Raw genomic sequence first — 13,935 nt, 5'->3', positions numbered from 1 at the left:
CAACATCTATTGATGACTAATTTATTTATTTATTTACTTATTTCTTCTACAGAGTGGGACAGGGTCTCACTCTGTCACCCAGGCTGAAGTACAATGGTGTGATCATGGTTCATGCAGCCTTGACCTGTGCCCCACCATGCCTGGCTAATTACAAAAAAAAGTTTTTTTAGAGACAGGGTCTCCCTATGTTGCCCAGACTGGTCTCAAACTCTGGGACTCAAGTGATCCTCCTGTCTTGACCTCGCAATGCACTGGGATTATAGGTGTTAGCCACTGTCCTCAGCCTAAGAAAAATCCCTTTAAAGATTTCATATGTAGTCTTTTTATATTCCATATCTAATATTTCTATATCTGAATTGGGAATTTAAGTCTGTTGGTTTTGTGTGTGCACATGTGTGTATGTGTGCGTGATGCTGCATTTATGGTGGCTCGTTCCTAATATTCTTGGCACTTTAATTTTTTTTAGACAGTCTCACTCTGCTGCCCAGGCTGGAGTGCAGTGGAGCGATCTCAGCTCACCGCAACCTCCACCTCCCAAGTTCACGTGATTCTCCTGCCTCAGCCTCCTGAGTAGCTGGGACCACAGGTGTGTGCCACCACACATGGCTAATTTTTATATTTTAGCGGAGATGGGGTTTCACCATGTAGGCCAGGCTGGTCTTGAACTCCTGAGCTCAAAGCAATCCACCTCCTCGGCCTCCCAAAGTGCTGGGATTAGAGGTGTGAGCCGCCATGTCTGGCCCTTGCCTTCTTTTTTTTTTTTTAGATGGAGTTTCGCTCTTGTTACCCAGGCTGGAGTGCAACGTCATGATCTCGGCTCACCACACCCTCCACCTTCCAGGTTCAAGCGATTCTCCTGCCTCGACCTCCTGAGTAGCTGGGATTACAGGCATGCACTACCATGCTCAGCTAATTTTTTGTATTTTTAGTAGAGACGGGATTTCTCCATGTTGGTCAGGCTGGACTCAAACTCCTGACCTCTGGTGATCTGCCTGCCTCAGCCTCCTGAAGTGCTGGGATTACAGGTGTGAGCCACATTGCCCAGTCAATTTTTTTTTTTTTTTTTTTTGACTAAGTCTCGCTGTGTCACCCAGGGTGGAGTGCAGTGGTGTGATCTTAGCTCACTGCAACTTCTGCCTCCTGGTTCAGGCAATTCTCCTGCCTCAGCCTCCCAAATAACTGGGACTACAGGTGAGTGCCACCATGCCTGGCTAATTTTTGTATTTTTGGTAAAGACAGGGTTTCTCCATGTTGGTCAGGCTGGTTTCAAACTCCTGACCTCAGGTGATCCACCTGCCTCAGCCTCCCAGAGCGCTGGGATTACAGGCGTGAGCCATCATGCCTGGCCTGCATTTTTAAATTTTAAGCTCACATTTGATATCAGAATCCTGAAGCCTAAATTAGGGATTCCTTTCTCCATGAGGACTATGTTTGCTTCTGTCAAAAGCCTAGCACTATTACTAACAAGGGAGCACTTTAATATCCTTTCAGAGTCGTGATTTAAATTGGTAAACTGTAGTTAATCCACCTTGCTGGGGAGTCTAGACCTGATCTCTAGATTCTGTGTTAATGTGCTTCCTCTCTCTCTCAATCTTCTTCTCTCTTTATACACATATATATTATATATATTCACATATATTATATATATAATGGCATTATATGTATTATATTTATATATTTTATGCCATTATTTATATACTATATAATGGCTTTATATATATATATATGATGGGCATGCATACACACACAAACACACACACACACACACACACACACACATACAAGCAATCCTCCCTCCTCATGATTGAGATTACAGGTGTGTGCTACTGTGCTGGGCTCCAGTTTCAATTTTTGAGAAGATCTGCTCAGTTCTAGCTAAATAACATTTTTCCTGGTATGCTGCTGTTTAGTTGGGTCAGATGTGGCCAATGAGATTAGGGTCCAGGCCGGGTGTGGTGGCTCATGCCTGTAATCCCAGCATTTTGGGAGGCTGTGGCGGGTGGATCATCTGAGGCAGGGAGTTGGAGACCGGCCTGGCTAACACGGAGAAACCCCACCTCTACTAAAAATACAAAATTAGTTGGGCATGGTGGCGTGTGCCTGTAATCCCAGCTACTTGGGAGGCTGAGGCAGGAGAATCGCTTGAACCCGGGAGGCGGAGGTTGCAGTGAGCAGAGATCATGCCATTGTATTCCAGCCTGGGCAATGAGAACAAAACTCCATCTCAAAAAAAAAAAAAAAAAAAAAAGAATGGGGTCCAAATGCACACAGAATGTAATACCCAAATTAATTATCTACAGTTTCCTTAGCAAGGATTTGTAAGAAAAAAATAGAAGGGGGATAATTGGCATTGCAAATGAATGGCTTGGCTTGTTCTCTATAAGTGGTATATAAGTGTATCATTTAGAGTTCTTTCTGTGTAAGGAATAGAAAACTCAACTCAAACTGATTTAGGAAAAGTAATGTATTGGTTTAGATACTGAGAAGCCTAGAACAGCTGGCTTTAGGAGTAGCTGAACCAGCCGGGCTCAGTGTAATCCTGGCTTTTGGGAGGCTAAGGTGGGAGAATCGCTGGAGCCTGGGAAGTTGAGGCTGCAGTGAGCCGTGATCATGCCACTGCACTCTAGCCAGGACAACAAAGGGAGACCCTATCTCAAATAACAGCAGCAGCAACAAACCAAAAAACAAACAAAATGAATGAATGAACCATTTTCTCAACTGATATTGTCAAAAATCTCTCACCCTGTCTTACTTCTGCTTTCTTCTGTGATGATTTCATTCTCATCCCCATCTATTCTAAGCTTAAATCCTCCTAGGCTTAAATTGAAAAAAAAATCAATTTAAATGAAAAATATAGAGACCCCTCCCCTTCTTTTTAGGATTATTCCTGAAAGGATGAAGCAGTACAATGTTCCAGAGCAGGAACTCAGGAACCAGACTGGCTCACTTACTATTTTTGTAGCCTTTGATAGGTTAATTTTTGCAAGCCTTGGTTTCTTCTTTTGTATCACAATAGTTCTTACTTCAGTTACTAGGTTAGAACCTAGTAACTAGAACCAGTTACTAGGTTCAAGCGATTTTCCTGCCTCAGCCTCCTGAGCCGCTGGTATTACAGGCGCCTGCCACCACGCCCAGCTAATTTTTGTTATTTTTAGTAGAGACAGGGTTTTGCCACGTTGGCCAGGCTCGTCTCGAACTCCTGACCTCAGGTGATCCACCTGCCTCGGCCTCCTGAAGTGCTGGGATGACAGGTGTGAGCCACTGCGCTTGGCTTTTTTTTTTTTTTTTAGACGGAGTCTTGCTCTGTTGCTCAGGCTGGAGTGAGTGGTGCAATCTCGCCTCACTGCAACCTCTGCCTTCCAGGTTCAAGCGATTCTCCTGCCTTGGCCTCCCAAGTAGCTGGGACTACAGGCGCACATCACCACACCCAGCTAATTTTTGTATTTTTAGTAGAGGCGGGGGTTTCACCATGTTGGTCAGGGTGGTCTTGATCTCTTGACCTCGTGATCTGCCTGCCTCGGCCTCCCAAAGTGCTGGGATTACAGGTGTGAGCCACCACGCCCAGCCAAGATGGTTTCTTTTAAAAAATGTGGAGGGTTCAGGCCGGGCGCGGTGGCTCACGCTTGTAATCCCAGCACTTTGGGAGGCCGAGGCGGGCGGATCACGAGGTCAGGAGATGGAGACCACGGTGAAACCCCGTCTCTACTAAAACTACAAAAAATTAGCCGAGCGTGGTGGCGGGTGCCTGTAGTCCCAGCTACTCGGAGAGGCTGAGGCAGGAGAATGGCGTGAACCCAGGAGGCGGAGTTGCAGTGAGCAGAGATCGCGCCACTGCACTCCAGCCTGGGTGACAGAGCGAGACTCCGTCTCAAAAAAAAAAAAAAAAAAAAAAAAATGTGGAGGGTTCATTACTAAAGGCGAGGGGAATGGATGCTGCATGAACATAAGCAACAAATTGTCTAAGGTAGGAAAGTTAGCAAATTGCTGCCTGAGGGCTCCCTTTATTACACAGTAAACACAAATTCATGTACAATGTTTCTAATAATAAAAAGGGACACAGAGTAATCTGAGATTTCTGTTTATGCCTTTTGTTGTAAATAGGCACAGACTCTTGGGTGGCCATGGTTGCTCACAACTTTGATCCCAGCACTTTGGGAGGTCCAGGTGGGCGGATTACCTGAGGTCAGGAGTTGGAGATCAACCTGGCCAACATAGTGAAACCCCATCTCTACCAAAAATACAAAAGTTAGCCAGGTATGGTGACACACGCCTGTAATCCCAGCTACTGGGGAGGCTGAGGCACAAGAATCGCTTGAACCCGGGAGGCAGAGATTGCAGTGAGCCAAGATCACGTCACTGCACTCTAGCCTGGGAAACAGAGACACCTCCTTAAAAAACAAAAAACGAAAAAAAAGACACAAATTCATTTTATTTACAAACAATAAATAGCATTATAGAATAGCACTATAAAAACTATAAATCTGAATAGCACTTTACTGAACAAAGTACAAACATACATAAGTTAATTTCGTCTCCCAAGTAACTGGGACTACAGGCACTGGTCACCGCGCACGGCCAAAGGTATTATTAACCTTAGTTAATGGTAAGGAAACCTAGCAAGCAAAAATATAGACGGATGTAAATTTTGCAGATGGTAGTAATGAGTGCTACTTTCTCATTTGTGTTCCCACTAAATTTTGTGTTCTATTGGTACTCATCATATGTTAATCATTTCTTTTCTTTTCTTTTTTTGAGACAATGTCTCACTCTGTTGCCCAGGCTGGAGTGCAGTGGTGCCATCTCGGCTCACTGCAATCTCCGCCTCCCGAGTTCAAGCGATTCTCCTGCCTCAGCCTCCCGAGTAGCTGGGATTACAGGCGCCTGCCACCACGCCCAGCTTATTTTTGTATTTTCATTTATTTTTATTTTTTTATTATTTTTATTATTTTTTTTTTTTGAGACAGAGTCTTGCTCTGTCGCCCAGGCTGGAGTGCAGTGGCGCAATCTCGGCTCACTGCAAACTCCGCCTCCTGGGTTCACGCCATTCTCCTGCCTCAGCCTCTCCGAGTAGCTGGGACTACAGGCGCCCGCCACCACGCCCGGCTAATGTTTTTGTATTTTTAGTAGAGACGGGGTTTCACCGTGATCTCGATCTCCTGACCTCGTGATCCGCCCGCCTCGGCCTCCCAAAGTGCTGGGATTACAAGCGTGAGCCACCGCGCCCGGCCTGTATTTTCAGTAGAGACGGGGTTTTGCCATATTGGCCAGGGTGGCCTCGAACTCCTAATCTCAGGTGATCCACCCGCCTTGGCCTCCCAAAGTGCTGGGATTACAGGCGTGAGCCACCGCGCCCGGCCGGTAATCATTTCTGTCACTCAACAAATATTTATTGAGCGCTTGCTATGTACCAGGACCTGTTCTTGCACAAAACAGGCAATCCATGCATTGCTTACATTCACATTCTAGTGGGGGTAGTGACGGACCATAAAATCAGCAAGAAAAATGTATGTTATGATAGATGGTTATGAGTGCTTTAGAGTAAAATTAAGTAGGAGAGGCAGGCAGGAAGTGCGTAGGTATGTTTCAATTTTGTATTAGGCTGGTCATGGTTTGTCATCTATTTCACCTGGTTCACAGTTCTTGCAGGACAGGAACAAATCTCACTTCCATTTGCCTTCATACTTCCAGCACTTAGCACAGTACCAGGAACTCAGGGAGACAATAACTTTATACTGAATACGTTTTATGCCTCCCTAGAAGCAAGCAGTTGATAAAGGCGTATAACTAGATATTGCCTATAAGGTCCAAAATTTGAATAACGTAATCATTTATGATTAATTTTATTCATTTCCATTAACTTAAGCTAAGTTCTTTTAGCACGTTTAGATTACAGAACGAAAGCTGTGTTAACTAGTATTACAGGACTTTTCACGTTTTTCCAAACATCTTCTAGCCACCTCTTTGGCCCTACAACCACGCATAAGCTTTTGCTTTTCAAAAAACCTCCACAGCCTTTGCCAATTATTTGTTGATCTCGAGTAGTTGTTACAACGGCACTTGGGGTTTAACACTGAGGTTGCGGATCGCGCCCAGTTATCAGTTCCTCGAACCTCAAGGAATCACAAAGCAAGGTTCTACGCCCCGAAAAACTACGAAAAGTGAGAAATCCTCTAACACTCCTCGCGCCGTGCCCAGCCGGAACCTTGACCTCAAGATGGCGTCCCGTAGTCGTAAGATACAGTCGGCTCCAATCAAACATGGTGGGTCATAATTTACAGTTCGGGCCTTTCTAGTAGCCGTAGACGCTGCTTCTCTATGGTTATTCGTCTCGGCTTGATGAGTCAAAGCCAACAGCGGAGACGATCTATATACATTCTTCTCTATGGTTCTTCGCTCCCCGCCCCCGGCCGCAGTGCACGCCGGGCAAGAGGAAGACCTCCAGCAGCTCCCCGCGCAGCGCGGCTGTATTTGCGGCCTGTGCGAGTAGGCGCTTGGGCGCTCAGTCTCTCTGGCTAGCGGTGGGCAGAAATCTCCAACCAGTGGAGCGCACTCGTAACCTGGATCCCAGAAGGTCGCGAAGGCAGTACCGTTTCTTCAGCGGCGGGTGAGTTTGTGTCTCTGAACGCGTGTGGAAACCGGGAGACGGGGTGCCTCAGCTGGTGGAGGAGGAAAAGCCGGGGTGGCTGCGAAAGCGCCAGGGTGGGGTAGAGGTAAGGGGGGGCGCGGAGGCGGGGGTGGGGGAGGGGTCGGCACGAGGCTTGGTTTCTCCTCTTCTCTAAGGCCTGGAAAACCTGTGGGCCCAGCGGGAGCTGGTGGAGGCCAGACCTACGGCTTGAGCTTTCCGTCTTGCATTGTCGCCCACTTTCCCTTTCCCTTCCACGTTCCGCCGCGGAGTATATCGTCTCTGCCCCTCCTGGGCTCCACGTTAGACACAAAACGATCGATCTGCCCCAGGGGAGCCCTTCCCTGAGCCCCCTAGCTTACCGGAGCCCCACAGTAGGTTTTCGGGCCTGGGACACTCTGGCCCCAGCCGTTGCCTTGAAGTTAGCCTCTACCCACCCTTTTTAGCGAAGTGCTGGCCACCAACGGATATCTTTCCCTTCCTCTTTGGCCATCTAGAGCCCGCCACCAAGTGAATTGGGCCCCACCCCCTTGGAATTGAGCTAAAACCTACCTTTTTAGCAGTCTCCTGGCTTGCTTAAGATAGTCATGAATTTTGCCATCCTGCCTCTTTTGCGCATTGGACGGTGCAGTAAACTGTATATCGCCATTCATTCTAGGCGATTACTAAGCTCCACATTAAAATGTTACTTTCTCCTTTTTCTTTGGTCGTCAATGATGCTTTTAAATACGGTTTTCCGGAATAGACGTAGGACTATGAAGATTTTTCGGAGGTTATGTAATATGGATTTATATTGCCATGGAAATGCCATTTTGATACTGGGCAGAGAGGAGCCAAGAGAAGGGAAGAGATTGGACCTCTGTTGCACCCTACTGCTGTATTAGTGTGAAGTACTCTGTGTATTAGGCCGTTGGCAGTAATGTATAAATAATTTTTGTATTGTCTTTGGAGCTTTTAATTTTTTTTTTTTTTTTTTTTTTTTTTGAGACGGAGTCTTTCTCTGTCCCCCAGGCTGGAGTGCAGTGGCGCGATCTCGGCTCACCGCAACCTCCACCTCCTGGGTTCACGCCATTCTCCTGCCTCAGCCTCCCGAGTAGCTGGGAATACAGGCGCCCACCAACACGCCCGGCTAATTTTTTGTGTTTTTAGTAGAGACGGGGTTTCACCGTGTTAGCCAGGATGGTCTCGATCTCCTGACCTCGTGATCCGCCCGCCTCAGCCTCCCAAAGTGCTGGGATTACAGGCTTGAGCCACCGCGCCCGGCTGCTTTTAATTTTTTTAAAGGCTGTTTCCAAAAACATTCAGAGGACTTGAAAGGGATTAAGTTGGTCATAAGTTACTCATGATTCAAGTGAATCTTACACTATTCTAATTCATTTAACTTAAAGCCTTGGTTTTTCTTTTTCTTTTTTCTTTTTATTTTAAGCTTTGGTTTTTGTTCCTCTGTAAAATGAATTTATAGTAGTATCTATACGTTATTGGGGTTGGGGATTGAGAAAAACGTATGTAAAATCCTTCGTGCAGTATCCAGGTAACACATAGTAAGCATTTAAATCTATATTGACGTAATTTGTTATTTAAGAATTTTCAATGAAATGTAAGAGTCCAACCCTGACTCCTGAATTTTTCTTGTTTTGTGTGTGTGGTTTTTTTTTTTTTTTTTTTTTTTTTTTTGAGACGGAGTCTTGCTCTGTTGCCCAGGCTGGGGTGCGGTGGCGCGATCTTGGCGCACTGCAAGCTCCGCCTCCCAGGTTCAAGCGATTCTCCTGCCTCAGCCTCCTGAGTGGCTGGGACTACAGGCGCTCGCCACCACGCCCGGCTAATTTTTGTAGTTTTAATAGAGACGAGGTTTCACTATGTTGGCCAGAATGGTCTCGATTTCCTGACCTCGCGATCCGCCCTCCTCGGCCTTCCAAAGTGCTGGGATTACAGGCGTGAGCCACCGTGCCTGTAAAACTAGTCCTTGTTAACATTGGATAACTACTTCAGACCTAACAGGAATTTGGAATTTTCAAGTTATGTTTTTGTCCACAGACAAATTAGCAGTTTACTTTTCTTATTTACACATGATTTAGTGAAAATTTACATTATTTTATAGCTTTGGAAGCAACGGAATCATTTATGAATCTTCACATCTTGCTAAAACAGTCTGCATTTTAGAGATCTCTTGATTGACTTTTCAAACACTGTCACTGCCATTCACAAAAGGGGATTTTCGATTCTTCTTAAATAGCTTTTCTACCTTTTTTTGAAAATTGAAAGTTGCTGAAACGAAAAGGAAGAACAAAATTCCACTACCCAGAATTATTGGTATTGGCTTTTAACTTTTTATTTAGACATAATTTCAGATTTACAAAAAAAGTTGCAAGAATAGTACAAAAGAAATCTCAGATATCTGTCACCAGATTCCTCAAATGTTAACATTTTGCCAATTTGCTTTATCCTTCTCTTCTCTTCATAGGTTTCTTCTGAAATGTTTTGCTAGTAAGTTGCAGATGTGATGCCCCTTAACCCATAAATACTTAAGTGTATTTCCTAAAAATTAGGACTAGTCTTATGTAACAACAGTACAACAATCAAAATCTCACAATCAGGAAACTAACATTGATAAAATAGATAAAACTGTAGATAAAAATCTACAGTTCTTAAATAGATTTTGCCGATTTTTCTGAGTTGGTATACTTTTTTTTTTTTTGGAGATGGAGTCTCGCTCTGTTGCCCAGGCTGGAGTGTAGTGGCGCGATCTCACCTCACTGTAACCTCCGTCTCCCGGGGTCAAGCAATTCTCTTGCTTCATCCTCCATAGAAGCTGGAATTATAGGCGCCCGCCACCATGCCTGGCTAATTTTTGTATTTTTAGTAGAGATGGGGTTTGACCATGTTGTCCAGGCTGGTCTTGGAACTTCTGACCTCATGTGATCTGTGTGCCTTGGCCTCCCAAAGTGTTGGGATTGCGTGAGCCACTGCACTTGGCCAATATACCTTTTTTAAAATGGCAACTATATGAACTATATTGACATAGAAAATTCACGTGTAAGTGCACAATTCAATGATTTTTGGTAAATATACAAAGTTATGCATGCATTACCCCAAAAGGATTCCTTCTGTCTGTTTGCAAGTCACCCTGTTCCACCCCAGTTTCAGGCAAGCACTCATTTTTCTGTATAGATAGTAGTAGATAGCGCTGCTTTTTTGTTTTATTTGGTTTTTGAGATGGGGTCTCTTTCACCCAGGTTGGAGTGCAGTGCTGCGATCTTGGCTCACGGCAACTTATGCATTTCAGGCTTAAGCAATCCTCCCACCCCAGCCTCCCAAGTAGCTGGGACCACAGGTGCACGCCACCATGCCTGGCTATTTTTTTGTATTTTTGGTAGAGATGGGGTTTCACCATGTTGCCCAAGCGGGTCTGGAACTCAGGCTCAAAGAATCCACCTGCCTCGTCCTCCCAAAGTGCTGGGATTACAGGTATGAGCCACTGCACCCAGCCTTGTTTTTGTTTTTAAAAAGATGGATTCTTCCTGTGTTGCCCAGGCTGGAGTGCAGTGGCTATTCACAGGCGTAATCCTACTACTGATCAGTTTGGGAGTTTTGCCCTTCTCTGTTGGCAGCCTGGTAGTTCTCTGTCATCCCAGGAGGTCACCATATTAATGCTGAATGAACTTAGCATGAACACCTGATCGGTAGTGTGCTGCAGCCCAGAACTCCAGGGCTCAAGCGATCCTCCTGCGTAGCTGTGACTATAGGCAGGCACAGAAGTGTTGCTCTTTAATCATTGAAAATGGTAAAACAACAAAGTGGCAATGTCAGAAAAAGATCAACTCTTTTTTGGAGATTTCCAAACAATTGAGTATTTTCATACTTCTGAAAAGCTTTGCTGTAAAATTAGTTTTTCTGTTAAGCATTTCCCATTCTTCTTTGGGCATAAAACACTTTTTTTTTTCTAGGAATAATTCCTGCAGACCTGACACATAATTGGAAGTAGATATTGAATGAATGAGTGAGTTGTATGTGAATATTCGCTGAGAGGAATCTCAGTTCATTATCATTTCAGAAATTTGGCACGTAGTGTACTGATGGAGGTAGTCTAAAATAATCTATCCTGGGATAAATAATTTTGTTTCTATCTGAATAAGTCTACAATAGAGGAATGCTTATTAGCAGTGTTTTGCTATATTTTGCATACTTGCAGTATTCTTAAGAGTGCAGAAAAAAATAGTTTGAAAAATTTAAAGAGAAAAAAGTGGAAAAAAGAAAAGCTGAGTGCATGCATATGTTGAGTACTAGAGATACGTCTTCAGGGTTTCTTTTTGGACCAGATTTCTTGAGATAAAATTTGCATACAATAAAATGCATCCGTTTTAATTTCAATGAGTTTAGACAAATGCATATACTTGTGTGACCACCACCACACTAGAGATAGAGAACCCTTCCATCATAGGTTTCTGTTATTTTATTTAATTTTGGGGGGGCCTCACTCTGTCGCCCAGGCTTGAGTGCAGTGGTGTGAGCTCGGCTCATTGCAACCTCCACCTCCCGGGCTCAAGCGATTCTCCCATCTCAGCTTCCTGAGTATCTGGGACCACAGATGCATGCTACCACACCTGGCTAATTTTTTGCATTTTTGGTAGAGATGGGGTTTCACCATGTTGCCCAGGCTGGTCTTAAACTCCTGAGCTCAAGTGATCTGCCTGCCTTGGCCTCCCAAAGTGCCGGGATTACAGGTATGAGCCACTGCACCTGGCCCAGGTTCCCGTTTTTATTATCGTGGGCTATAGAGTTTCATACTTAGCAGGAAAAGGTGCTTTGAACCTTCTAAAAGTGAGGTACTTTCAATATTTTAAAAAATGCTATGGAAATGATTTCAGTGCCATAAGATAACTCTGCATTTCTCTCTCTTAAATCCCACATATTATACAATCCCTCAGCAAATCCTATTGGCTGCCTTCAAAATATATCCAGGATCCAACAACTTGATAGCACTTTTACCACTACCACCTGTTCCAGGCCACCATCTCTCCAGGCTACCATCTCTTATATGGATTATTGTGCCAGTCTCTTGCTTGTATCCTGTTCCCTTCTAGGCTTAACACAGTGGCCAGTAATACTGTTAAAATGTGACAAGTCAGAAACTCTTCAAATGATTTTCACCTCATTCAGAGTTAAAACTAAAATGTTTACAGTGTGCTACATAGCGCTACATTTTACTCGTAATACTCAGTATTTATCTCTGATTTTCTTCATTTATTCTGCTCCAGTCATACTGTTGGCCTTGCTATTCCTCCCTCAAACACACCTTTTGTATTTGTCTTTTCCTTTGCTTGGAAGTCTCTTTCCCCCACATATGAATAGGGGCTTCCTGCCTCTGCCTCTTTTAAATCTTTATTCTAATCTTCACCTTCTTGGTGAAGCCTAATCGCTGTATTTAAAATAAACTGCTCCATAGCTCTCTTCCCTAATTTATTTTTCTACAAAGTACATACCATCTTTCAATGTATTATAATTTATTTTGTTTATCATCTATAGGTAACAGATAAGCTTTGCTTATGATTATTAAAGTTAATTCTCAATCAGTTTCACATGGCAAAACATATAAACCTGTGTTGAAATAAGTCGTTGGTAATCTCCTTTTAGGCTGCTTAAAGTGGACATTAGTATTTATCAAAGATGAGAAATCTTTTCTGAATTTCCATGAGAGACCAATTTTTTTATTTTTGTTTTGAAATGGAGTCTCACTCTGTCGCCCAGGCTGGAGTGCAGTGGCACAGTCTCAGCTCACTGCAACCTCCGCCTCTCAGGTTTAAGCAATTCTCCTGCCTTAGCCTCCCGAGTAGCTGGGACTACAGGCGCCTACCACCACGCCCGGCTAATTTTTGTATTTTTAATAGAGACAGGCTTTCACCATGTTGGCCAGTCTGGCCTCGAACTCCTGACCTTGTGATCCTCTCGCCTCGGCCTCCCAAAGTGCTGGGATTACAGGCGTGAGCCACCGTGCCCAGGAGAGGCCAATTATCTTAAGGGAATATCCATAAAAATTAGCCATTAACTGGTTTTTTTGCCTTCACCTTTGAAGTCCAGCCTATCATCAAGCAAGTTTTGGCAGCTACAAATAAAGGGGAATAATGTTATGGAAAAATTTGAAGTGAATGGAATGGGTATATTGGCATAAACGAAAATTAAATATATCTGGTTTACTCTACAGAATGAATTACACGTTTAAAAACCGTAAAATATAACTTAAAGACCAGGAATATAGAGTTTTATTTATTTATTTATTTTTTTAGACAGAGTCTTACTCTGTCACTCTCAGGTTGGAGTGCAGTGGCGTGACCTTGGCCCACTGCAACATCTGCTCCCAGGTTCAAGCAATTCTCCTGCCTCACCTTCCAGAGTAGTTGGGATTACAGGTGCGCACCACTACACCTGGCTAATTTTTTTTGTTTGTTTTCTTTTGAGACGGAGTCTCACTGTGTCACCCAGGCTAGAGTGCAGTGGCGCGATCTTGGCTCACTGCAACCTCAGCCTCCCGAGTTCAAGTGATCTCCTGCCTTTCCCTCTTGAGTAGCTGGGATTACAGGCACCCGCCACCACACCTGGGTAGTTTTTGTATTTTGGTAGAGACGGGGTTTCACCGTGTTGTCCGGGCTGGTCTCCAATTCCTGACCTCAAGTGATCTGTCTGCCTTGGCCTCCCAAAGTGCTGGGATTACAGGGGTGAGCCACTGTGCCCGGCTAATTTTTTTTTTTTTTTGAAACTGAGTCTTGCTCTGTTGCCAAGGTGGAGTGCAGTGGCTCAGTCTTGGCTCACTGCAACCCCTGCCTTCCGGGTTCAAGCAATTCCCCTGTCTCAGCCTCCTGAGTAGCTGGGACTACAGGCGCATGCTACCACGCCTGGATAATTTTTTGTATTAGAGGTGGGGTTTCGCCGTGTTGGCCAGGATGGTCTGGCTTTCCTGACCTTGTGATCTGCCTGCCTTGGCCTCCCAAAGTGCTGGGATTACAGGCGTGAGCCACCTCACCCAGCCCAGTGTTTATATTTTTGGTGGAGATGGGGTTTCACCATGTTGGCCAGGCTGGTCTCGAACTCCTGACCTCCAGTGATCTGCCCGCCTTGGCCTCCCAAAGTGGTGGGATTATAGGTGTGAGCCGCTGCCCCTGGCCGAGAGTTTTAGTTTTTAAGCATTATTTATATCTAATATTAGTGGGGGAAAAGTGGTTTTAAAAATGAGTTCATGGCCCAGTCTTGTAACCATCGTGAGGCTAGGCACTGGGCCATTGCTAGAATATAGTATGAGGCATGAGATAGCATAATAAATT

General features: G+C 44.6%; 1 protein-coding gene across 1 annotated transcript in view; it reads left to right on the top strand.

Annotated features, from left to right (window-relative positions):
- The first annotated feature begins 6,421 nt into the window (after positions 1-6,421).
- RBM25 (RNA binding motif protein 25) overlaps positions 6,422-13,935 on the top strand; it is a 69,730-nt gene continuing 62,216 nt past the window's right edge. The window contains exon 1 of the mRNA XM_032134798.2: positions 6,422-6,604. The gene's annotated coding sequence lies outside the window, so the exon portion shown is untranslated. The remainder of the gene's footprint in view (positions 6,605-13,935) is intronic.

This window comes from Hylobates moloch, unplaced genomic scaffold, assembly GCF_009828535.3.
Source record: "Hylobates moloch isolate HMO894 unplaced genomic scaffold, HMol_V3 SCAFFOLD_16, whole genome shotgun sequence".
NCBI classification, from domain to species: Eukaryota; Metazoa; Chordata; class Mammalia; order Primates; family Hylobatidae; genus Hylobates; species Hylobates moloch.
The sequence above is the reverse complement of the archived record's forward strand: the minus strand, read 5'-3'. Positions and strand labels throughout refer to the sequence as shown.